A 27,101-nucleotide genomic window follows, 5' to 3' on the forward strand; every position below is an offset into this window, starting at 1 on the left:
TCGATACACCAGCTGACACATACATCCTACAGAAAGGCCTCACTGAAACGGACGACTGGTGCTGGAGTCATGGCCTTAAACTAAATGCCAAAAAATGTATAGTCATCCCCTTTGGGAAAAACAAAGTGCCCACAAATTATCATATAGGCAGTAACCCACTGAGTACGGAAAAAGTAATGAGAGACCTGGGGATCCAAGTTGATAGTGACCTCTCATTTGACACCCATGTTGCCAAAGTGGTTAGAAAGACTTTCTACCTTGCCCACCTTATCATGAAGGGATTCACATCCAGATCAAAGGAGGTCATTGTGCCCCTGTACTCCTCCCTTATCAGGCCCATGATTGAGTACAATGCCCCATTTGGTATGTACCTCACCTGGCACTTGCAACAGCTAGAGAGACCCCAAAAGTACCTCACCAAGAGGATCAAGGGTCTCCAACATATGTCATATGCTGCCAGACTAAAGAAACTCCAACTCTATTCAGTAGCATACCGCCTACTCAGAGGTGATCTGTGCCTAACATACAAGGCCATGTCCAATCAGGAATTGATGGACATGCTCCACCTCAAAAAATCCAAATCCATCAGAACCATGAGAGCTAAAGATTTGAACCTCAGCACAAATATGAATAGGACATGCTGGAGGGACAGATTCATAACTCAGAGGCTTCCCATACTCTGGAACAGAATCCCAGTTCATGTTAGGCAGAGCCCCTCACTGACTCTCTTGAAGAGAAATCTTGACGAGTGGATGGGAGATCGTAGGTTTATCCCAGGGGTCATCTCTGTGTCACTACTAGACAGAGGCACAGTAAACTAATTCTATTATGTAAGGGGGGTCATCACTGTGTCACTACTAGACAGAGGCACCGTATTCTAAATCTATTCTGTACACTTTTGTACCATTACATGGGGTGGCGAAAGCCACATCACTATGGCTAGGCTTATAAATGCCACAGGGCAGATAGCCTAGTACCAAACTATGCAACTATGTTAGGTGGGGATTAACTTACATATAATCAAAATCTGTTCCTCAGAGACATGGAGGGGAGTTAGAATTTACACAATAGATGGTATGAGAACCACCACATTGTTTCACATTAAAGGGATGCAAGCTCATTATAATGGTGAACCAAGTTTCAGAATTAATTTGTTTTACTTCAATTTATGTGTAAAGGGGCAGGGATTGAAAGTATCAGGTTTTACACTTCTGACAGGGAGCTCGATCAAACGTTACTAGTGGTGATTTGGAATCAGTTGCTTGGATGCTACTTATGTACATGTTCTTTTGTATTACTAGATCTATTTTAAATCTCTCAGTAAAGGTAGCATTTTTTTCTGAGTGTTCATGTTTATCATTTTATATGTTACCATGTCAAACCATCCATAAATAATAAGACTATTTCTAAATAGACCCCACCATTGTCACTAAATGATTGAAAGCTTGAAACTGAATTGTTTATATTTTATTAATCTATTTCTTTACCATCTCTCACTTCAGCAGTGACACATGCCAGTTAAATATCTCTGCTTTTGATCATCCCATTACAAATAATGGTATGATTATAAGTGCTTAGAATAATTGCAGGAAGCCTTTCTACTTGATTTACTTCTCATTGAGTGGGTTATAAGTGCTTAGAATAACTGCAGCAAGCCTTTCTGCTTGATTTACTTCTCTGTGAGTGGGTTATAAGTGCTTAAAATAACTGCAGCAAGCTTTTCTACATGATTTACTTCCACTGTGAGTGGGTGATAAGTGCTTAGAATAACTGCACCAACCCTCTCTGCATGATTTACGTCCATGGTGAGTGGGTTATAAGTGCTTAGAACAGCTGCAGGAATCCTTTCTGGATGATTTACGTCCATGGTGAGTGGGTTATAAGTGCTTAGAACAGCTGCAGGAATCCTTTCTGGATGATTTACGTCCATGGTGAGTGGGTTATAAATGCTTAGAACAGCTGCAGGAATCCTTTCTGGATGATTTATGTCCATGGTGAGTAGGTTATAAGTGCTTAGAACAGCTGCAGGATTCCTTTCTGGATGATTTACGTCCATGGTGAGTGGGTTATAAGTGCTTAGAACAGCTGCAGAAATCCTTTCTGGATGATTTACGTCCATGGTGAGTGGGTTATAACTGCATAGAACAGCTGCAGGAATCCTTTCTGGATGATTTACGTCCATGGTGAGTGGGTTATAACTGCATAGAACAGCTTCAGGAATACTTTCTGGATGATTTACGTCCATGGTGAGTGGATTATAAATGCTTAGAACAGCTGCAGAAATCCTTTCTGGATGATTAACGTCCATGGTGAGTGGGTTATAAGTGCTTAGAACAGCTGCAGGAATCCTTTCTGGATGATTTATGTCCATGGTGAGTGGGATATAAGTGCTTAGAACAGCTACAGGAATCCTTTCTGGATGATTTACGTACATGGTGAGTGGGTTATAAGTGCTTAGAACAGCTGCAGGAATCCTTTCTGAATGATTTACGTCCATGGTGAGTGGGTTATAACTGCATAGAACAGCTGCAGGAATCCTTTCTGGATGATTTACGTCCATGGTGAGTGGGTTATAACTGCATAGAACAGCTTCAGGAATACATTCTGGATGATTTACGTCCATGGTGAGTGGATTATAAATGCTTAGAACAGCTGCAGAAATCCTTTCTGGATGATTAACGTCCATGGTGAGTGGGTTATAAGTGCTTAGAACAGCTGCAGGAATACTTTCTGGATGATTTACGTCCATGGTGAGTGGGTTATAGGTGCTTAGAACAGCTGCAGAAATCCTTTCTGGATGATTTATGTCCATGGTGAGTGGGTTATAAGTGCTTAGAACAGCTGCAGGAATCCTTTCTGAATGATTTACGTCCATGGTGAGTGGGTTATAAGTGCTTAGAACAGCTGCAGGAATCCTTTCTGGATGATTTACATCCATGGTGAGTGAGTTATAAGTGCTTAGAACAGCTGCAGGAATCCTTTCTGGATGATTTACATCCATGGTGAGTGGGTTATAAGTGCTTAGAACAGCTGCAGGAATCCTTTCTGGATGATTTACGTCCATGGTGAGTGGGTTATAAGTGCTTAGAACAGCTGCAGGAATCTTTTCTGGATGATTTATGTCTCTGTGAGTGGGTTATAAATGCTTAGAACAGCTGCAGGAATCCTTTCTGGATGATTTATGTCCATGGTGAGTGGGTTATAAGTGCTTAGAACAGCTGCAGGAATCCTTTCTGGATGATTTACCTCCATTGTGAGTGGGTTATAAGTGCTTAGAACAGCTGCAGGAATCCTTTCTGGATGATTTACGTCCATGCTGAGTGGGTTATAAGTGCTTAGAACAGCTGCAGGAATCCTTTCTGGATGATTTACGTCCATGGTGAGTGGGTTATAAGTGCTTAGAACAGCTGCAGGAATCCTTTCTAGATGATTTACATCCATGGTGAGTGGGTTATAAGTGCTTAGAACAGCTGCAGGATTCCTTTCTGGATGATTTACGTCCATGGTGAGAGGGTAATAAGTGCTTAGAACAGCTGCAGGAATCCTTTCTGGATGATTTACGTCCATGGTGAGTGGGTTATAAGTGCTTAGAACAGCTGCAGGAATCCTTTCTGGATGATTTATGTCCATGGTGAGTGGGTTATAAGTGCTTAGAACAGCTGCAGGAATCCTTTCTGGATGATTTACATCCATGGTGAGTGGGTTATAAGTGCTTAGAACAGCTTCAGGAATCCTTTCTGGATGATTTACATCCATGTTGAGTGGGTTATAAGTGCTTAGAACAGCTGCAGGAATCCTTTCTGGATGATTTACGTCCATGGTGAGTGGGTTATAAGTGCTTAGAACAGCTGCAGGAATCCTTTCTGGATGATTTACGTCCATGGTGTGTGGGTTATAAGTGCTTAGAACAGCTGCAGGAATCCTTTCTGGATGATTTACGTCCATGGTGAGTGGGTTATAAGTGCTTAGGACAGCTGCAGGAATCCTTTCTGGATGATTTACGTCCATGGTGAGTGGGTTATAACTGCATAGAACAGCTGCAGGAATCCATTCTGCATATTTTACGTCCATGGTGAGTGGGTTATAAGTGCTTAGAACAGCTGCAGGAATTCTTTCTGGATGATTTACGTCCATGGTGAGTGGGTTATAACTGCATAGAACAGCTGCAGAAATCCTTTCTGCATGATTTACGTCCATGGTGAGTGGGTTATAAGTGCTTAGAACAGCTGCAGGAATCCTTTCTGCATGATTTACGTCCATGGTGAGTGGGTTATAAGTGCTTAGAATAGCTGCAGGAATCCTTTCTTGATGATTTATGTCCATGGTGAGTGGGTTATAACTGCTTAGAACAGCTGCAGGAATCCTTTCTGCATGATTTACGTCCACGGTGAGTGGGTTATAAGTGCTTAGAACAGCTGCAGGAATCCTTTCTGGATGATTTACGACCACGGTGAGTGGACGTCCACAGTGCAGGACAAAAGGAAATGCACAGAAGGATCTGAATTCCTGAACTGCATTCACTGAAGAAAAAACTGACAAAAACACTTTTTAAGTGTTTTTTTCAGGGGGTGAACCCCAAGCGACCCTCAAGCTTATATATATACTAACTCCATAGTTGCACCAACTCAAAGGAGATGGAAATTTCCCCCAAAGGAGCATCAGTACCGGCACAATTTGCTGACAGTGATTTCCTACGGTTGAGTTCTGCTCTTCAGAGGTTTGAACCTCGGGCAATTGAAGCTTAAGTGTTCAAACTTCGTCCACCAGTAGGTTACCTGAATGGCCTAAGATGGTATTTGTGATATGCTAGTTTACAGACATAAGGACTTTTATTTTTTAAATAAATGTTTCTCTTTCACACTTTAGCTATGTATCCATGCATTTATTACATGTGTACAGAATCAAGGCATAATTTTTGCTATGTTCACACTACGTAACTATACAGAACTTTCTTTTATAATTTTCTTAAAATGAAAGCCATGAAGCAGGTAGACTGGACACTCTATACTAGCCCTAGATATGAGTGTGTGTGTGGGTGTGTGGTATGGATGAACTACCATGGCAGGGCTAGCCAACAAATGGTGTAATCCTTGTCTCTAGACAATTCTCACTGTTGAAGTGACACCCCAACCCCATTTGTAAAAATGGGAAAAAGGGTTGAGGATGGATGGATGGATGGAAACCGAAATGATTTCTTCTGAACTGTTAATAATCTATTTTAGCAGTAAGTCTTAGATGTACTGATTATCTGAATGTTGATAATTTTCATTTTTAATAGCTTATAGAACATACATAAACTTTAAGTTTACTACTAAGTTTGGTAAATTCATTTATACCTACAGAGGTATATGGTTCGAATTTCAGTATTTTGCGACCATAAAGACAAATTTTTAAAATGTCAAAAGTGCATAATATTTCGAATTCACGGTTATGGATTTATGTTACGTGACATGTACAGTTTGCTTTTGATGTTGTTCAGCATAGTGTATGGATTTACATGGAATCTAAGGTAAGTGAGTGTTTTGTAAGGGTTTTGGGTGGGAGTCTGAGTGTATGTGAGATTGTAAGTTATATGCGTGGGTTAGTGAAGGAAGGTGAATGTATGAGTATGTGATTTTTGCATGTGTTGGTGTTTGTGTATGTGTGATGTGTGTGTGTGTGTGTGTGTGTGTGTGTGTGTGTGTGTATGTGTGTGAGAGAGACTGTGGAATGTCTGCATGTGAGTGTACTATCTTTCACTGTTTGTGTGTGTGTGTGTGTGTGTGTGTGTGTGTGTGTGTGTGTGTGTGTGTGTGTGTGTGTGTGACTGTGGAATGTCTGCGTGTGAGGGTACTATCTTTTACTGTTTGTGCGATCTTGGAGTTAGAATATATAAGTGGGGGGTGTGGGGGGCACAGCTCTCCACACTGGAAGTGCAGGGGCGCTTGCACCCCCTGCTAATGTGTGGTGTAGGTATGTGGATGGGTGGTGTTTTGCTTTTTGTGTGTTTATTTGTTTTGTAGTGTGGGTGTTGTGGTTTATGTGTTGTGTGGTGTATGGTGTGTGTTTGGGTTTGTAGTTTCAGGATTGTGAAGGTTCAGTATTTGAAGATTTCGCCTTTATGGTCACGAAATACTGAAATTCAAGATTTCAGTATTTCACAATTATAAAGTGGAACCATATTATATACATATATATATATATATATATGTGTGTGTGTGTGTGTGTGTGTGGCTTTCACCACCCCTTAGGATGAGAATACTATGCCCATTTAGGGTTTTAATTTACTGTGCCTCTGTCTAGTAGTGACACAGAGATGAACCCCAGGGTAAACCTACGATCTCCCATCCACTCATCAAGATTTCTCTTGAATAGGGTCAGTGAGGGGCTCTGCCTAACATGGACTGGGATTCTGTTCCAGAGTGTAGGGAGCCTCTGGGTTGAAAATTGATTTATTCCTCATTGTTCATAGATTAGTACTAAGCTAAGTGCCCTTGGGAGCCATTTTAAGCCTAGCCAACTATCCCTTGTGAGACTCAAACCCTGCACCTTATGTTTGCAAGGCAAACACCTTAACCATTAGGCCACTGGGCTATATATATATATATATATATATATATCTATATATATATATATATCTATATATATATATATATATATATATATATAAATATACATACATACACACACACACACACATATATATATATATATATATATATACATACACACACACACACACACACACACACACACACACACACACACACACACACACACACACACATATATATATATATATATATATATATATATATATATCGGTTTATATTACTTCATTGGTCGAGACCAAAATAAAAAAATATATACATTTTTGAAGGGGACAAACTCCACATATGGGGAGATGCAAACCCACCTCCCTGCAAATTATATATCCCAACTCTGAGATCACACAACACTGGAGAAAATGGTAAATTCCCATATTCCCACTTATCCCCCCTTATTCCCGCTGTACCGCAATGTACATAGAACTGCCTTGAAGAGGAATTTCCCATTCTCCCCACTGTAGTGTGATTCTGGAGTTAGTATATATCATTTGCAGGGGTTGTGGGATGCGTGGTGCAAGAGGGATTGCTCCTGCTGTAAAAATGTATATTTGTTTTTTTTTGTTTGTTTTTTTGTTTGTTTTTTTTTTTGTTTTTATATACATTTACAGTTTTCATAAACCTGAAGATATTGTCTCAACCATATGAGTTTTGAGTTTCTGAAAACTCAGTGAACTAATATAAACCCTTATACATATATATATATATATATATATATATATATATATATATATATATGTGTGTGTGTGTGTGTGTGTGTGGGTGTGTGCGTGTGTGCATTTGTGTATATGTGTGCGTGTATGTGTGCGTGTGTGTGTGTGTGTGTGTGTGTGTGTGTGTGTTTGCATGTGTGTGTGTGTGTGTGTGTGTGTGTGTCCAGTGTGCCCCCCACCCCTCCATAACTATATATACCAACTCCAGGGTCGCACGACATTGGGGAGGGGGACAAGTCCCTGTTATTTGCCTTGAATACTGACTTTCGATCAAATGAAATTTCGATCAAATGAGTTTAGGTCAAATGGTCTTTCGATCAAATGAAGTAGACCCATACATATATATATATATATATATATATATATATATATATATATATATATCATAAAACTTCAATGTAATAACTAGAAGAAAACAAATAAAATAAAAATAAAAATTCAAATAAAAGTCAGAGAGCCAATAATTAGCGCTTTCATCCAGGTTTAATGTACTGGACTTCTTCAGAATGTTTAAAAATACAAATAATGTGTTACTAAAATCAACTGTAAAGAGATGATGACATCAAAATTCCAAGACCAATAGAAAGCCAAGCATTCAGAAATATGTAAATTCTATAGTACAGTAAGACATGAATATTCAATAAATGTGCAGAAGTTCATGAATAAGTAAAAGGAAAACAGAACTACAGAGAATATAATAATTATTGGTTCCATTTTAAAGCACATCTAATATTTACATGTTCATTCAAACCAGGTGGGGCTACAGCATTTAACAGAAGCTGCCAGCGCAACTCCTTAACTTCCAGTAAGGTGTTTTTTGTCTCCAAAGTGCTAATTATGGGCTCTCAGACTTTTATTTGAATTTTTATTTTTATTTTATTTGTTTTCTTCTAGTTATTACATTGAAGTTTTATTATATATAATCTATTTCTTCAATATTTAACTGCGTTTTTTGGCATTTATATATATATATATATATATATATATATATATATAATTGCCAAACAGGATAAACCACTGATTGTCATGTTTTTCTTTTTTTTTTTTGCAGATTTAACCCAGAAAGTGCAAGTAAAAGAACACAGGATGAATGATATTAATTGTTTAAAAATGATGCTAGAAATATGCAAAGATCAGTGAAAGAGATACCATAATGGCCACAAAATCTTTACTCAATGCATCTAAGAAAGAAGAAATGAGAGCATAAAAGAGAAGTGGAGTAGATGGTTGAGGAAGTCGTCTTAGTATGAAGAAGAGTGGAAAGCAAAACATGGAAGAATTGAGATGCTTTGCATTCTTCTCTGGATGACAGAAATGGGCGTTAGGATACCAACAATTAAATTCAGAGGCAGGTGATCTGTGACTTTTCTTTATATGATGTGTTTGATGCCGTGCAATTATTGCTTTTATTACTGAAAAGTTTACAAGTTGCTTTTTTGATTAGATATTTCAGTGAGATGGCTTCTAAACTTGACAAACAAGGGGGTGATTCGAGTGGGCTGGTAATACTTCCTATGTTTGAAGAGATTTTAAAAAATATAGTCTGTGCACTGAATTTATTCTGGGAAGCTTATAAAGATTGAATGTTTATAGTGTTATAGTTTATACAGTGTGATTTTGAGTTATAGGATTGGATCTGTTTTGTTAATCTGTTGTAAAAGAAGAAGCAGGATTCTAAGCTGAGTAACTTATAGGTTAGTTTAGCAACTTGTTTTAGTTATTACTTAATAGTGAATCTTCTTGTCTGGAGGAAATATCTTTATTAGTTGATGGATGAATGCTTATACAGACCTTCAAAAGTTACATTGCTAATATGAAGTACAATGAATTTGCCTCTAAGTATAATTTTATTTACTTGGAGTGGTTTGCTGAGGGAGACCAGAGGTCACATATGATTGGCTGAAACAGGTCATCATAGGGATCTTTTTGGTGGAATTCTTTTAGCCTTCATTTGCTTATGAGCCTTTGGCTGTCCAGACCACTGCCTTTACCCTTAAAAATCAATTCACCTTCAAAATTAAAGGAGTAACTATTTAAATTTTAGTAAAAAGAAAATAATGCAGTTAAAAATCACTTCATTTAAATTCTATTAAAACTTCATCTTACATTAGTTTTCATCTTTCCTGTTAGTTTTTAAGGAGATCCAATGCAGCAGGACAAAGAAGGGTTTCTCTGTCTAGTGAAGCATTCAGTAATCTGTTTTAGATGCCTTGCTTAAGGAATAGAGCCTAAAGCCAAGAACAACTTCTTAAAAATTAGCGTATAGCTAAAGCTTCGGAGGTTATGTGAGCTGCATCATAGCTGCATTTGACAGAAAGACTAGCTACTTGCAAAGCAGTTATTTTTCGTAGGCTATATTGTCAAGTGCACTTGTCCTTGTTTATGTATAAACCTCTCTGCAGTGACTGTTCGTTTCTATTCTCTGATTGTATATTGTCTATTTGTATGTCTCTTAGCCTATGTATAATCCTGCATACGATGTTTAATGGTTTAATCTTTAAACCCCTGGATCTGCTCGTGGCTGCTGTGCGTTCCTGGCCTGCTATCCCACACTTTCTTTTTTCTGCCACTCTACCTACTCTGCTCTGCCTACTGGCCCTACCCTCCTGGACAACCAAGAACAGTCACAGATTCTATTATTCCCAGATTGACTTACTTCCCCCAACAGGAAAGTCCTACCTTCTCCCTGAAGTGACAGGAAAGGAATTAAAGAAAATATGTTATATGGAATTAATCTTAATTTATTTTGAATGTAAAGTTGCTCTACCACTTACTAGGAGCTAGTATAGGACCCCGGCCTGAGAAACCTGCAGCCAAAGCCCCCATACCTACTTCATCCCATTTCATCTTGTCCTTATACCTTTCTACCTCTTATAGTGATTCCTCACTCCACATAATTGATTTGGCCACTGGATGGCCATCTTTACCCACCTATAACCTCTCTTCCTCACACAATCTCTCTCACCATAACATATAACTAGTTTTTTTCACTTTCTTTTCTCTAACTGCTTGTTAATAGTCCTACCTACCTCTGACTTTCACCCTACTCCCCCTCAACACAGTCCCCTAAGCACACCTCTAACCAACCTGATCACCACCCTCTGTACTTACCTTCACCATACCGATAGTTTTCACACTGTCTGCCCTGCTGCCTTCTTTCCTTCGGTGGAAATTGTACTGAATTCTCCAATTACCGTCCCATAGCTCTACTTTCTCCCTTAGCTAAGCTCATGGAAAAATGCATCCACAAGCAATTGCTAGACCATCTTATCCAAAATAATTTACTTTCCATCTGCCAGTATGGCTTCAGACCCCCACACAGCACTACTACTGCCCTCCTGTCCTTTACTGACTGCATTAACAAAAACCGTAGCCTCAATTTGCTTTCCTCTGCGCTGTTTACAGATCTGTCTAAGGCTTTCAATATGGTTAATCACCAGATACTTATAAATATCCTGAAATCCCTGTCACTAGTGTCACTAGCAATAAAATGGTTCCAGTCCAAGTTAGATAACAGACAGTACTCTGGCACAACACTTTATCAACCAACGTCCCCATTAACCTTGATGTCCCTCAAGGGTCCATATTAGGACCTCTCCTGTTTTCGATATTTATCAATGATCTTCGCCTAGAAATCCCTCAAAAAACATGCATACAATATGCAGATGATTCCACACTTATATGCTCAGCCACATCTATAGCTGAACTTAACACCCTTACCCAAAAGGTCTTTAACACAGTTGAACTGTGGTTCACACAACGCTCTCTCCTTCTGAACCCCCAAAAAACTAAGCTCCTCTTTTTTCCCCAATTCATAAATCTCCCCTGATAGATTTCACAATTACATCCATTAATGGTACTCTCATATCCCCAGATACTACCACCAAACTACTAGGTATCACCATAGATAACCTTACCTTCGATACCCATATTAACAACACTATAAAAACTGTTAATAGAAAACTAGGCTCTCTCTATAGGATAAAACACTTCCTCTCTCCAGCAGCTAGAATAACTATTGCTCATACCCATCTAATCTCACCTCTCCTCTCTGCCTCACCTATTTCTACTAATCTATCCAAAAACAACCTTAATAAAATGGAAACCGCCTACAATAACATAGCCAGATTTGCTACAGATAACCCCTTTAGAACCCACCACTGTTATAATCTAAAACAGCTAGGATGGCTGGAACTACAAAATCAGATTAAATTCCACCAACTGACCATTGTCCATAAAACCCTTCACCATCCAACAAATACCCCTATACTATCTACCCTTATCACCCTACAAAAATTTGAAAACCTTGCATTCATCTCACAAACGTCTTGTCAATATTTGTAAATTAAACAACAGGGCTGGAAACTCTCTTCTCCAATTTTGTTGGAAAATGCTGGAACCTTCTCCCCAGCGAACTCTCCTCTCTACCCTCTATATCACTTTTCAAAACCAAACTGAAACCTTTCCTCAAATCACACTGGTTGTGCCCCTGCACTGAACCTGACTGATTAACTAGCCCTGCTAATAGGTTCAGCCTACCCTCCCCTTCTCAGTAACCTACCCCTTTTCCTAAGTACAACTAACATTCTACTTATAGATACTACTACTTACATCTTCTTGTATCTTACTATTGTAAATATCATTAGTACATAGATAGTGCACATAATTAGCTGCCTTCTCCTCTATATACTATGTATTACAACTGCATTTGAATGACACAACCTATACCTGCACTTGTTGTTATACATAATTAACTTCTAATCTCTTGGATTTAGTCTTACTAATATAAAATCATTGTACCTTGTTTACATCAATTTTGTTTTATGATTTTGTTACTTTGTAATTTTGTATTTTTTGTTACTTTGTAATTTTTTTGTTATTGTTTCATCGTAGCTTTTCTCCCTGGGCCTCTACTGAAAATGGACATGTATCCAGTGAGACTAGCCCAGTCAACAAATGTAAAATAAAATAAATAAATAAATAAATAATGCTATTACTGTTATGGAGCTTTTCTCCTTGGGTCAACGCTGAAAAAGGGCTACTAGCCCAGTCAGACTAAGCCGGTTAACAAATGTCAAATAAATAAATAAATAAAGAACAGACGATAGAGACGTTTAATGGTTTGAATTAGGCAAGTCTGTTGGAAGTTTGTTCATATCACACATAACAGCCAACGGATATCTGGACACGTCCATTTGATAGATTATAGCCCTAAAGGCAAGTCAAACAGAGGAGTACATTTTTTCCTATAGCAATCTATAACCCTACTCTTCTTATCACTGGGAAGGGTATTAGTGGATGGGAGTAACTTGGTTGATTTATTAGATTCCAGAAATTACTGCAGTGTTTGAGATAGTTTTTTTTATAAAGAAACTTATGAGTATTAACCGGATCAGTATCATGAACGTGGCTTGGTTGAAACTCACTTGCCTGATGTTCTGAATGCAGAAAACACTTTAGTAATTGTTGAGCATGTTGAATGTATTTGTCCGATTGCATAACGGCAATCGAGCCAATGCAGCCAGGCAAAACATTCTCGGCCATATGTAGTCTGTCAGGTGGTGGATACATGGGTGATGTTTGTAATGAGATCGCGGGACAGTGCGGATCGGGAAATTTACCCTTTTCCACACTGTAGTGCAATCTTGGAGTTGGAATATAAAATTTGCAGAGGGTGTGGGGGGCAAAAAATGACTGCCAGTGCATTGTAGTATGGACAACAGAGTGCAGGAGTCGAATTTAACATCAAATGCTTTGGTGTCCGATCTTTTATACTGTTTACTATTGGGAACATCGAACATGTAAACCACATTTTTGATAGGTTTACATTGTGATGTTTGATGTTTTAATACTAAACCATGTTAACCACCTTGTAAAATGTATTTGATTTTTTTTTTGTTAGGAGTCGGAGGTTGAGATTCCAGGCTAAGGGAAGAAGCAGCAAAGTTATCTTCCAGAGCTTTTCAGACTGTAGGAATGGGTGAAGGATTAGGGAATCCCATGTCTGTAAGACTATAATATTATTTTTGAATGTCTTGGACTTGTTTGTCTTCCCACTGGAAGTGCTGTATCATTCTTAATGCAGTGTCCCCAAAACAAACTTCTTCTAAAGGAAAATTGGAAGACACAGTATCATCCTCTTTGAACTTGAAGCCTGCAGGGAATGAAACTGAAAAGTGTAAGTGAAAAAGTCTACTTGAGATTCATAATCCTCTTCAGAAGATGACTGTTTCTTTTGAGGAAATTGCAGAAAATGAAAACAATTGGGAAGGCTTTAAGGACATGAATGCTTTAAAGAGACCCTGTGAAGAATGGCACCATTCTTTCTAATGGTGTTCTGAGTCAGAAGGAGAAGTAAGATATTTTTCTTTATGCTTCTTTTTGTTAGGTATGTCAGCTTGCACATAATGTGGGAGATCCAGTTCCCTAACATAGCTTTATAAGGCACCCAGTAAAGCTTCCTTGACTAAAACTGTAATACCCTCTAGCTCCTCTGGAAAAACAACAACTGAGTTTCGCCCTTTTTAACTGAAACAGTCAGTCGATCTGTCAGGCAGCACATGCAGGCAAGCTGAACTTGATTGTCATCCAACTGGTTTACAATAGCAGAAACTGCTGCTAACACTGGATATAATAAAGAAAGAAAGAACATAATGAAGAATTCTACCTCAATACAGCAGTGAAACACAGAACCATAGTTAGCTTACCTGCTACCCTGTGCAGATCCCCAAACTGGTGGTCCTGCAACGTAAAGTTAACTTAATGGCTGCACACAACATCTCAAGTGTTCAAGTTCCACTCCATTTTCTTACTACAAGTTGGTTAACCTTGCTAAGAATTAACTTAAGAATTAAGATGCGGTCCCAAATTTCCATCTTGAGTGCATTTAGTCAGTCTAGACGTTTTTCCCAGAGGCCTTGACCTGGATACTGCTAGCTGCTTTCATTCTGTCTTCTACTACTAGTTCCCCTGTCAAAGTAGTAGGTATTCATTGGGGAAATAATCACATGATATATTCCTGCAGCATTTCATTCAGTGTACTAATGTCTTTTTTCTTCAGCCTAGACTAGTTTTCTCTTCTGTATTTTCAACCAAGTTTCCCACTGATCTGATGCAAACATTACTTTTTGCCATTTATGAGTGCTGCATTATAACAATGATCACAACATTTTCCCTGCTTCCTGGTTATTTGCTACTATTATGACTACATTGGGGGCATTGTACTTTTAGTTCTACCTTGGTCAGAGCTGAGCTAGATCTGACTTCCATCAGCTACTTTGGCGATGCTTTAGATTTCTATCATTCCTTTGGATACATTATGCCCCACCCAGGAGGCTGTTGTACATTGCTTGTCCTCAAACCTCATATTCATGTTTTTCTGCCTATTGTTCATCAGAAATCCTTGCTAAAGCAGACATTCACTGTACTTCTTTGCATGATAAAATATAAGAAGAAATAGCAGGCATTTCTTCTGTAACTGTATTTGATTCTACTGTGTAGTTACTGCGACCAGTTTCGGCTAGTTAGTTGCTCACTAGAGAATGTGACGATTATAATGCTTATCTGGTCTGTCATTCTCAGTAGCTCGATAGGTATAGACACACTTGTCTTTAATGCAAAAGGTTGTGATTTCTAGTCCTACAGCTTTTGTGGCAACTTAGGCTGACTGACTTTACTCTTCCACTTTTCCAGGACTTAATGAATTTTCTTTCCATGCAACCATTACTTAAACTTAATGGCTTGAAATTGTAGGATTTAGGATACATGTTAAATGCTGGACATGAATATGTTTTTTTTTTGGAAACTAGTTTCATATATACATTTTTATTAAATACTTTTTTAGGTACAAGTGATTTCTACTTAAAGGACAGGCCTTAGTATGTATTTGTTGTGCCTATTTCAGGCATAGTTTTTTTAAGATTTTATTGTTTGATTCATGTAACCTATTATTCTTAATTCTTCTTTACCAGTATTGTATTTAAAAGGAACTGAAAGGATGGAGTGGTTTTATTCTGATGAAGTCCTTCCACAGGATGAAAGTGCTTAATAAACAATATTTTTTTACAAATATTTTTGTGTGAATTGAATAGCTGCTGACCAACTTTTCCAACTTTATCCTATATTTAGTTTCTAGTCCTAGACCCGGTAGCTGGGTTTTTCACTAGTGACCCTGAAGTGCATCAGAAGAGGGGCTCCACACTGACAGGTGTGCTGTCCTTCATATGAGATGTTAAATTAAAGCCACTTCTGCCTGAGTTGGTGGTTTGCTCAGGTGTATATAAACAAACACAAGCCACTTAACGAAAACAGTAGAGTGGTGTTCTGAAATTCCCTGCCCAATTTTTGTCTAGTCAGTATGACTGCCACTTCAGGTCTTTCTCTAAAAAGAGGATATTACTATTCCAGTCAACAAAGTAGAAAAATAAGCTTTACAAGTACTGACAATAATAATTGTTTTAGGTAAAGTTCGTTATGTTTGGTCTTAGTGAAATTAATCTGGATTAAGTTTTTTTTTTTAATTGACAACATTAAGACACTTGTAAATCTCTGCAACAAGGGTATAGTGAAACAATTAATTAAACAGGAACATGGAACATAACATCAATACTGGACAAGTGATTGTGGGCCTCAATACTCCTGGCCATATACACTTTTAAGAAGACACTCAAACATTCTTACAATTCTTTTAAAGCACATAGTAGGCACTCATCCATCAAATCATGTAGATGACGCACATGATAACCCTGGTGTAAATTTGTGTCTACCCATCCAGTCATCAAGACTACCCTTAACACAAAAATTATGTGATTTACTAGAAACATATTGATGACTTGTATTAACTTGTTATTGCTGTGGATTCTTGTAAATAGTTATTTTTTTTTCATTTTGTTGTTTGTTTGTATTTGAATTGTAACCCTTCAAGTTTATAAAATCAATAAAAATTATTTTACAAAAAATACTACCCTTAACAGTAGCCAAAGGCTCACCTAGACTCTGCTACAGTTTGCTGTGAGGGAAAGGTTAGTTTGTTTTTTATTTTTTCTATTGTGTATTACTTTATTGCATTTCTCTATTTTGTATACTGTGATTTGTTTTCTTTACACTGTGTTTTACCTGTATTCTGCTTTTAACTGCATATTAAAACTTGAAAAGAGACCACAGCTCTGTCTCTTGAGTCAGACAGAAATTTGAACAGGTCAATTAAGGAGCCACGCATAAGTTACAACAGGTCAGCTAAGGTTAATCATCTGTGAACTGAGGGGGAGGAGCTAAGAACTAAACCTATTTAAGGGGTAAAATAAAACATTTCAGAGTTTTACTGGAGAGGCTCACCCAGATTCTGCGACAGTTTGCTGTTAGGGAAAGATTAGTTTGATTTTTATTTGTTGTACTTTGTATTAATTTATTGCCTTTATATACTGTGATTTGCTTTCTTTATACTGTGCTGACTGCATATTAAAACTTGAAAAGAGACCACAGCTCTGTCTCTTGTGAGTCAGACAGAAATAATTTTCCCACCCTCCCACACGGTTACTTTGTATTCTTAAACACCACTGTCTTTCTAGTTGCCTGCCCCTTATGTTAATTTGACCACATACCTCATTTCCTCTCTGCTTTTACTGGCTGGTGTGAGTAAGACACAAAATTATCATTTTGTGAAATCACTCCCCTTCAACTATTTAAATTTATTGGCCTAGGGTTGCCACCTTTTAAGTGGGCCAAAGTAGGACATGGAGGTGTGGCCAATATGACACTGACCACACCCTCTACCAAGACATCACCACAACAATGGTAAAGGAGATGGTGTTATGGGTACAAAGGATGGCTGCTGGAGTGGCTGGTTGGCTGGCTGCTGGAGTGGCTAGCTGGTTGATGGGAGTAGCAGCTGGATGGATGGCTTGATGGATGGATGGCTAAATGAATGGATGTCTGGCTCGATGGATGGCTGGCTGCATAAATGGATGACTGGCCGCATGAATGGATGGATGGCTGTCTGACTGCAAGAATGGATGGATGGCTAAATTAATGGATGGCTGGCTCCATGAAAGGATGAATGGATGGCTGGCTGGCTGGATGAATGAATGGATGAATGGATGGCTGGCTGGCTGGCTGGCTGGCTGGATGAATGAATGAATGAATGGATGGCTGGCTGGATGAATGAATGAATGGATGGCTGGCTGGTTGGATGAATGAATGGATGGATGGCTGGCTGGATGAATGGATGACTGGCTGGCTAGTAGAATGGATGGATGGTTGGCTTGTTAGAAAAAAAAAAACAAATCTCAGTCATTTTTTTAGCGGCTGTAGAAGCGCTTAAAACAAAGAACTCCTACAGCCGCGATCTTTGCATGGATTTTCCTGCCCCAGTCCCCACTCCTTTCATGAATTGCAGCCAATTGCTGCACAAATTAAACCACCTGGACCTAACAGGCAGCAGCTTTGTCTACAGGTCGGGGTTGGTGACATAACTAAATTACCGTGGATAAGCCGGAATTGCGGCTTTTCCACGGCAGTTCAGTGTGACTGAAAAGTGGGATTTTTCAAGTCCCACTACTTTGCACAGCAGGCAACGGGATGAGGAAGCTCAACCCGTGAGTGTCCCGCTGACAACGGGATGGGTGGCAACCTTATATTGGCCATCCCACTGTATTTCATAGTACCAGAATACAAAAGTGACCATCCCTTTTTAATCTATCTTGCTGTTTTAAAAATAGTGACTCTCCACTAAAACGTAACTTTTTAGACAGGTAAATCTTAAGTTACCTACTTTCACATCTAACTCCGCTAGTGCACACTGCAGTGTTTAGGATAAACCATTTTTTTCATCTTACCTTTAAGCATCTATTGCAAGGTCACCAGTTATTGGAGAACCCACATTCTGCCTCTCAGTAGTCATCTTGGGATTAGTGCTTCTGTTTTCTCCTGGTGAGAGAAGGAGTGCAGTTACATTATTTCCTGGAGACTGCTGATCACCAGAAAGCTTAATAACTGCTTTATATGTGACAGCTTGGAATCTGTGTTTATATTCTGATCCCGTTGAGAAAAGGAGCAGAGTGCATTGATTCCTGACTCTTTCTGGTTGGAGAATGAATATCTGTGCTTAACGTACCTGACTGGTCGGGTTGCTATTCGAGGCATCTACCAGAAAAAGGCTACAAGCCTGCAGACCCTTGCATCATTTGGGACAAGACTGTGGATTACCATACAGGCTGTGGCTTGCTTCTCTTCTTGGGACTGGTGCTAACATTTTGCTTCTGGTGAGAGAAGAAGCAAAGGAGTATTGTATCCCAACAGAGTGAAGCTGTGCTGAGACCAGCATTAGTAATAACGGACCGCAAAAAAGGCAGTCAGCCCAAAACAAACAACTATAACCAGACAACGGACTTGTAAAAGGAATTCCGACCAGCCGTAACTGTAAAAACAGTCTAGTCTTTAATAAATGTAGTCTTTAATAAATATTAACGCAGAAAAACTCTTTTAAGAAAAAAACTGCGTTTTCGTCCGATAAACATCAGACTTCCAGTTAATTGCCTTATTGAACAATAGGAAGGCTTTTGATTGATGTGGATATAAATTGGATAATGGTATAATGACATTGTATCTGATGAAGTCTGATGTTTATCGGACGAAAACAATGTTTTTTTCTTAAAAGAGTTTATCTGCGTTAATATTTATTAAAAACTATATTTATTAAAGACTAGACTGTTTTTACAGTTATGGCTGGTTGGAGTTCCTTTTACAAGGCTGTTGACTGGTTACAGCATTAGTAGTAGCCAGGCAGTAGCCATTCATGCAACTCCCCTCATTTCATTATTCTTGACAAGCTAATTCTTTATTTTTCAGTAAGTACTACTTGGTTTCTTTCTAACTTCAGAATATCTGCCGAAATACTTCATCTTTAAATTTTCAGGGTCTACGTACTAGTTTCCCCTCAAGTGTGTGGCAGTGCTCCGTACAGACTCAGACACATTGAGTGACATTTTTCCTGTAAAAGGACTATATAAGGAAACAGCTCCGGTACTTAGTAATAATGACCATCCCTCCTGGCATGTCTAAAGGTCAGTTTCCTGTGCTTTTTCCTATTAACCTGATGAACTTGGGCATTCTGAGGCAATATAGCAACTACCTCATGTACACAGACAACCCTTCTCCTCTTACCTCCCAATACTCAGACTTGTGACAGATTCAGTTATATATCCAAACTGGAAGCCATGCACTCTCAAGCCAAGACCAGAATAGCTGGTCAAGAGGAGAAGGTCAACATCTGCACTACACCACATGCAACACATAGCCCTCCAGAACACCCATCATCACAGTTCTCACATAAAAACACAAACCACAAACCCACCTCTGTGGAGGCTCTCAATATAAATCTACCCAAACAGCAGAGACCTCCAAGGCAGAAATGCACTCGACCACCACAACACAGCACAAACCACAAGAAACATAGCTCACCTACACAGTGTGCCCCTCAACCTAAGCTCCTAAGGCAAAACAGCTTGCCCAATACACTAATCATAGGTGACTCAATAGTGAAGTACACTGATGTCCCACTCACTAGGTTGAATAAGGAGAAGGCAACCGCTAGCTGTCTCTCAAGTGCCAGAATCCGACACATAACACATGCACTCAGGTCACTCTACAACAAGTACAAGTATGATTCAGTCACTGTCCATGTGGGTGTGAATAACCTGAGACACACTTCCCTGGACTGCATGAAAAGAGACGTGGAGGAGCTCTCGGATTATGTGGCCCAGGCAGGTATGACCCTAGCCCTGAGCAGCATCCTACCATAGCCCAGAACGATACCTCATTACAAGCAGAAAATGATTGACTTCAACAATTGGCTCTGGTGTCATTCTAAGGGGATCCAGTGTCTGTCTGCTTAGGATGACATGACTGACAGACCTTGATACTTTGCCAGAGATGGTCTGCATCTGTCACCCTTGAGTTTCCAGATACTGGCTAAGGCTCTTGCCAACCCTATAGTGCCTTTTTTAGGCAATGTTCCAAAGACCAAATTACCACCGTAACACCTATAAATAAATGTAATCTGAGGGTCATGCTGCTAAATGCTAGAAGTCTAAATCGCAAGATGCACTTGCTTGAAGATCTCAAAATGGAGAACAGTGACATTTGTGCTGTAACAGAGATCGGGTTTAAAGCTGTAGAAAGCACCCCCGCTCTATCAGTCAATAACTCATTCCACACCTTTTAGCCCCAGAACATGGACCTTAGCTCCAAAGGCAGTGGTGTCTCCATATTCATAAAGGATATGCACACCTCTAGACTAGTAGCCCAGTATAATGCATCTGAGATATTTCAGGTACAACAAACATTGGATAAGACAGCGATTCAGGTTGTAGCCTACTATAGGTCCCCAACCATGTCCCAAGACTCTCACTCCATGTTCCTAAGCACCCCGGAAGCTATTAGGGTCCAGCCCAACGCTCTCATACAAGGTGACTTCAACTACCCCTCCATCAACTGGGAAAACTACTCATGCTCCAATACACTGGCCCAATGCTTCCTAGAATTCATCAGTCCCAGTGCCCTGGACCAGCTCATTCTTACCCCCACTAGAGGAAGCAACATCCTTGACCTGGTTATTACAAACATGGGCAACCGTTGCTCTACACCAGTAGTCAATTCCTCCCTGGTTAGAGCCGACCAAAAACTAATCACCATGGAAATCCACATCTCACCCACACCCCCTGCAAAGGCAACTACCATGAACAACTTCTCCAAAGCTGACTTTGGGCTCCTAAAAACAGAGGTGGCTAACTTCACAGCACCCATGTCAATGGAAAATCGCTGCATGAGTGATGAATCATACACCAATGCACTGCAGGAACATGTACATAAATGCATGGAACTAGCCATACCCAACAGAATCAAGACACTCTCCTCCAAAAAAAGGAAGCCAATCTGGTAGTCTCCTGCCATTAATAAACTCTACAACAGATGGAAAAAACTGTTGCAGAAAAAGGTGAAGTCCCAGGACTGGAAAAACTCCCTTATTAGCCTCAACAAAAAGTTGAGATCCATCATCAAAACCTCTAAAGCCAGCAATAAAGGCAGAATTGTGGCAGACACTAAAAACAATCATAAAGCCTTCTATAGTTATATCAAGAATCTCCATGGCAATACCCAGATTTGCTCTGAGTTACTTCACAATGGTACCTCCTATACTGAGCCAACAGATATTGTCAACATACTGGCCAACAGATCAGATTCAAGGACAACTTTCCCCCTCTTTCCCCCCCTAAAGGACCAATCACAGTACCAGAGGAATGCCAGAAACCCAGCATTACTGCAGCACAGCTTAAAGCTGCATTGTCCAAGCCCAGGAATACATCTTCTATGGGACCCAACAATATCCCTGGATTTGTTCTACATGAACTACAAAGTGAACTGGCACCACATCTGTGTGCCCTGTTCAATCACAGCCTCACCTCAGGCTTTGTCCCTACTGAATGGTACACTGCTACAGTCATCCCTCTCCATAAAGGGGGAGTGACTACAGACCCTGGGAATTATCGCTCCATTAGCTGGACAAGTCTGATATGTAAGGCTATGGAGCACATCATCATGGACCTACTTAACAAGGATATAGGGATTCTCCAAACTCTAGATCCCACACAATCTGGTTTTGTGAAAGGCAGATCATGCCTGCTCTAACTGGTTGAATTTTTGAGTCACTCACCAGAGCTGTGGATGAGGGCATGGCAGTTCATACAGCCTACCTCGATCTGGCCAAGGCCTTTGATACCATTCCCCACACAGGAATTATTGATTAACTCACCAAACTAGGCATCAACCCCTATATCACTAGGTGGGTTGCAAACTGGATCACAGATAGAACTAACAATGTAAAAGTAGTGGACTCCAAGTCAGACTGCTTACCAGTCACGAGTGGAGTCCCACAGGGATTGGTCCTGGGTCCTCCCCTGTTTGACATCTACTTCTCAGAAGTCCAGGCCAACACGGAGGGACTCTGGCTGACCAAGTTCACAGACAACTGCAAGCTGGGAGCCCTTATTAAAACCCCAAGTGATGTAGACATCTTACAGAAAGGCCTCACTGAGACCAATGACTGTTGTTGAAACCATGGCCTTAAGCTTAATGCCAAAAAATGTGTTGTCATCCCCTTTGGGAAAAACTCTGTTCCGACTAATTACCACATTGATGGTAACCCACTGAACACTAAAGGCATTATAAGAGATCTGGGGAAACAGGTTCACAGCGACCTCTCCTTTGACCACCACATTTCCACTGTGGTCAGAAAGTCCTTCTATGTGGCACATCTCATTACTAAGAGTTTTGCATCCACAAATAAAGAGGTCATCATTTCTCTCTACTCATCCCTCATCAGGCCAATCATCGAATATAATACCCCATTTGGCATGTACCTCATTAAACACATGCAACAGCTGGAAAGGTCACAAAAGTACCTCACAAAGAGGATCCTAGGGCTTAAACACATGTCCTACATGGACAGACTCAAAAACCTCCAGCTATTCTCTGTCTCATATTATCTACTAAGAGACGATCTCTGCTTGATTTACAAAGCCATGTCTGACCCAGCTCTGTTAGAAATGCTACATCTAAAGAAATCCCATTCACTATCCACCACATGCCCCAGAGACCTCAAGCTCATAACCACAATCAATAGAACATGCTAGAGAGAGAAGGGTTCATAACCTAGAGACTGCCCATGCTCTGGAATAGACTTCCCATACACGTCAAGCAGAGCACCTCACTGGCCCACTTCAAGAGAAATCTTGATGAGTGGATGGGAAATAGAAGGCTCACCTTGGGTTCACTCCAGTGGCTGTACTTGATAGAGGCACTGGGAGCTAACATCGGGTGGCATGATGCCAGGGCACTTCTATGGGCTAGGCTTGTAAAGGTCCGAGGGCCATTAACCTAGTACATACCTATGAACCTAAGTAGTTCTTTGTCTGTCCACTAGTGCTAACTTTTTATATTGGCTGAAAATTTGTTGCATTAAAAGCCTCTCCATTCAGCAAGTTTTGTCAGTCTATTGGTCTAGATGTATGTCTCTAATGCAGGTGTTTGTAGAATTACTAGTTTTGCAAATAAATCGTATGTCATTAGAACAGGGCCATTACTGGCTTGAAAAATTAAATACATTTCACCTTGGATTAGCCAGAAGGCTAGTGATTACAAGGGATGTCTTCGTACCTCCCAGCTGCCCAGATTTTCACAGAATGTCAAGATTTTTGCCTCATATCTTTAGTCTGTTCCTCATAAAAGTTGTTATTTTCTAGGAAATTACTGAGGATTGAAGTTGCTAAGTAATGACATTGGTTTGAGTTTGATTTATATCCTTCATAAAAGGCATGTTAATACAATTCCTATTATTCTAGCAACACAGAAACAATTGGCAGACCATGTGCAAAACAAAACTGGAAGTGAGAAGTATCCTGTTTGTGTAGCACAAAGTCAAAAAAGTTTCTTTGAAACTAAGTAAATGTTGTTTGCCTGTGGATAGGTTTTTCCCAAGACAGTGAATACGAAAAGGGGTGTGTCGTGTCCCCTTGACTGCACGTATTTAATCCAGGCTGGGGGGATCTGCACCTCAGATTGTGAGAAGAATGGCTGCTGAGTTCTCCATTCAACTCCCATTAGCATTAGCCACTCGTCCAAAGAACATGTAGCTGAGACTTTGAAAGCATCTTTATTTATTGAATCTTAGTCAAGATCTTTAATTTAATGGGGATTACAAAAAAATAAATAAAAAAATAAAAGTCAGTTGCTGATAATTGTTGTAGAATATTTCCTTCTGACCGAGGTTCATATGGCATACTTCTGAACCCCTAGATGGAAAGAATATTGACAATAACTAACAATGGGGACAGACATACTTAAGCAGGAAAAAAATCAAGTATTATTTGTGTAATTTGGAGAGTTGCTAGTATCAAGTTAGCAAGAATCTGTCAAGCATAATGAAGGCAGACACTCTAATGTGTGTCATTGTTTAGTGCCTGCTATCTTCCAAGATGTCCTGCATACTAAATGTTAACATGCAGATCTGATAAGAGTCAGAAGGCTGGGCATGCTGGTAAATTATGGGACCAGTTTAGAATTATGTCCAGCAGTTGTGACTTTGCTTCTTTTGTAGTCAGTATTCCTATTAAAGCATAGGTGTCATTGTCATTGGGGGTAGCTGCTTGTGTTGGAGGTGGTTGGTACAGAGTGCCTCTCATACTGTTACTTTCAGCATCGGTTATACATTTGGGAATACTCACCACAGTCGGGGACACTTTTAAATTAGGTACTGTTAACTTAAGAATTTGACAGGAAGAGAAAATGTGAGTTAACATTTGTTTTCTGAGGGAAAGAAATCTGTAGTTCTTATGGTTGTCATGAATCATTATGGTAATTTAATTTGGGGAGGGCACATCTGTGGAATCGTTATGCCTTTTAGAATGGCACAATACTCAGTCTGTGCACTGGCAGCATTCCCAAAGGTCACTAAGTCTGACATATATTTGCAGATAAAAGTTTATATGCTGCCATCATCTCTGAACTGTCTGAGACTGAAAACATTGTACTGAACTGATCTATGGCAGGGCAGGACACTCTTTCGAATTCTGGCCACTTGAGTGATTGGTTGCAATCAAGGGTACGCAGACACAGGCAGCAGTATGGGAGGGGGGTAATGAGTTCCCCACAACCTTTTTTTAATTTATCACTCAACAGGTCATCTCATCAAAGGAGCTACAGTTCTGTCAGCTTTAGCTCTCAGCTATTCATGCTACTGTGTTTGGGGTAATCCCCACCCTTAGGAAGTGCCCTTCTTCTCACAATTATCTCTCCACCTCAAGCAAATAAGAAAGAACACAATTTGCCAGACTACAAACCTGGACAAAGTCTAAGTTTAAATACAAAAAAGTATTAGAAAAGGGATGGGTGGATGTATCTTACCATTTAGAAGGTTGTTAAAAAAGGAGGGAATAAAATGAAACAATTGATTAAGGAATGAAGATAACACGTTAATGCTTTTTAATTAACACAGTACCTATTATGTGCATCACTTTTGTAAAATCATGACAACTTATTGGATGTTAAGTACTTTCAGCCCACATTTTCTTACCTAGATGGTTTGGTCAGCTGGTTAGAATATTGTGCTCTGGTTTATAAGATCTAGGGTCTGAGGGTAGGTAAGAGCCTTTTCTCCTCCTCTCTTATTTGGAGTGCTTTGCTGATTACTTTCACGTTTTGTTGAGGCAGCACTGTTCTCCTTCCCCAGCCAGTGCAACACAAGTCTGAAGTTTTGTTACGACACTTATTGGTGGTTATAGTTTTCTCCCGCAGTCAATGCTGCTAATATTAGCATGACGTACAACCTTCCTTCACCAAAATGTAAAATATTACCTCTCATAACAGGCACAATATGCAACACTTATTAATAGTTTGCTAACAACTTCAACTAGTACGCACACAGGATAGTCAAGGTGTTACTGGATATCCATAAAATATTTCTGATGACTGAATAGGAGTCGGCATTAGTTATCATGGATCCAAAAATAAATACTTTGAAGACTCGGAAGGAAGTACAATTCTTGTAATGAGCTACGCTCGAGAGGTGTGATGATGTGTGTTATAGCAGAACGTTTCACAATTTAATAATAAAGTTGTGGCAAACTGTGCTGTTTTAATGCAGCAAGCAAAGAGTTGGAGATCAGGGTTCGATGCTGGTGCAATGATAGCATAAAACAAAAGAAAAAAATGTGGGGGGTGAGAATTTTTTACAGGACTGGTATGAGGATGAAACAGTTGTTTTTGTACTAAGGGATATAACAGGGTTGAAGGAAGGATGATTTACGCAGAAACAGATTGACTGAGACAGTAATTATTTATCAACAAACACAGGATAACCTTTCTCAGTGGCTCGGGGTTAGGCTCTGATGTTTAGTTCTTTTACTTCTTATATCATGTTCATCTGGTTAATAAGTTTTCATATATTTTTTCTTTTCTTTTTCTTCCATGGGCCATATCAGCTGTGGAAGAGTTCTAAATGTGAATATACTGCCTTGAAGGTAGGAAACCCAATGAAAAGTATTCACCGAAGAAGTAAAGTAACAGCAAGAGATTCCCTCACCTACTAGGAACAAGAGGGCAAAGTCACGCAACCAGAGATTCCAGTTTAAGATCAATTCTCAGTGAAGCAGACGGCATAATATAAAAGTCAGAGCAGGTTAGTAATATAATTCCACAATCAAAAACAAATGCCTTGAAATTGTATTCATAATTTACAGAGTCCATGGCAGTACAATCACGAGTTTGGAGGTCATGTGATTTTTGGCTGAGCATCGGCATATAATAATTATATTATAATCACTAGAATTGTAGCTTGGAGACAAAATAGCTTTTGCTGGAAACAGTTCTCTAGTCACTAAATATACTACCTTGATTCTGGCCTGAGTTATAATTATTTTTTGTTCAAATCATGTTATTACTTGAAGAAATGTAGAACTGTACTGGAAGCGCGTTTTGTCCTACTTTTGTAAATCTTATTTATGGCAGATATTGGAAGCAGACGTACGACCGAGAATCCAGTATTTAATAAACATGGAGTCTTCAATTTTAAATCACTAGTGACAAGATTTCTTTGTGTGGCAAGAGTAAAGGAGAGAACACCATGCTGTTAGTAGAAATGAAAAAATAAAGGTCCATGAAACATGACTGTGTAGACTACAGAATTTATGATACAGCATTCTGACAACTTTCTAATAGGAAAGATGAAATATGGACTGGGAAAAAAAGGTTATCA

Source organism: Protopterus annectens, chromosome 6.part0 (genome assembly GCF_019279795.1).
Source record: "Protopterus annectens isolate FY-2018-M chromosome 6.part0, PAN1.0, whole genome shotgun sequence".
Lineage (NCBI taxonomy): Eukaryota > Metazoa > Chordata > Ceratodontiformes > Protopteridae > Protopterus > Protopterus annectens.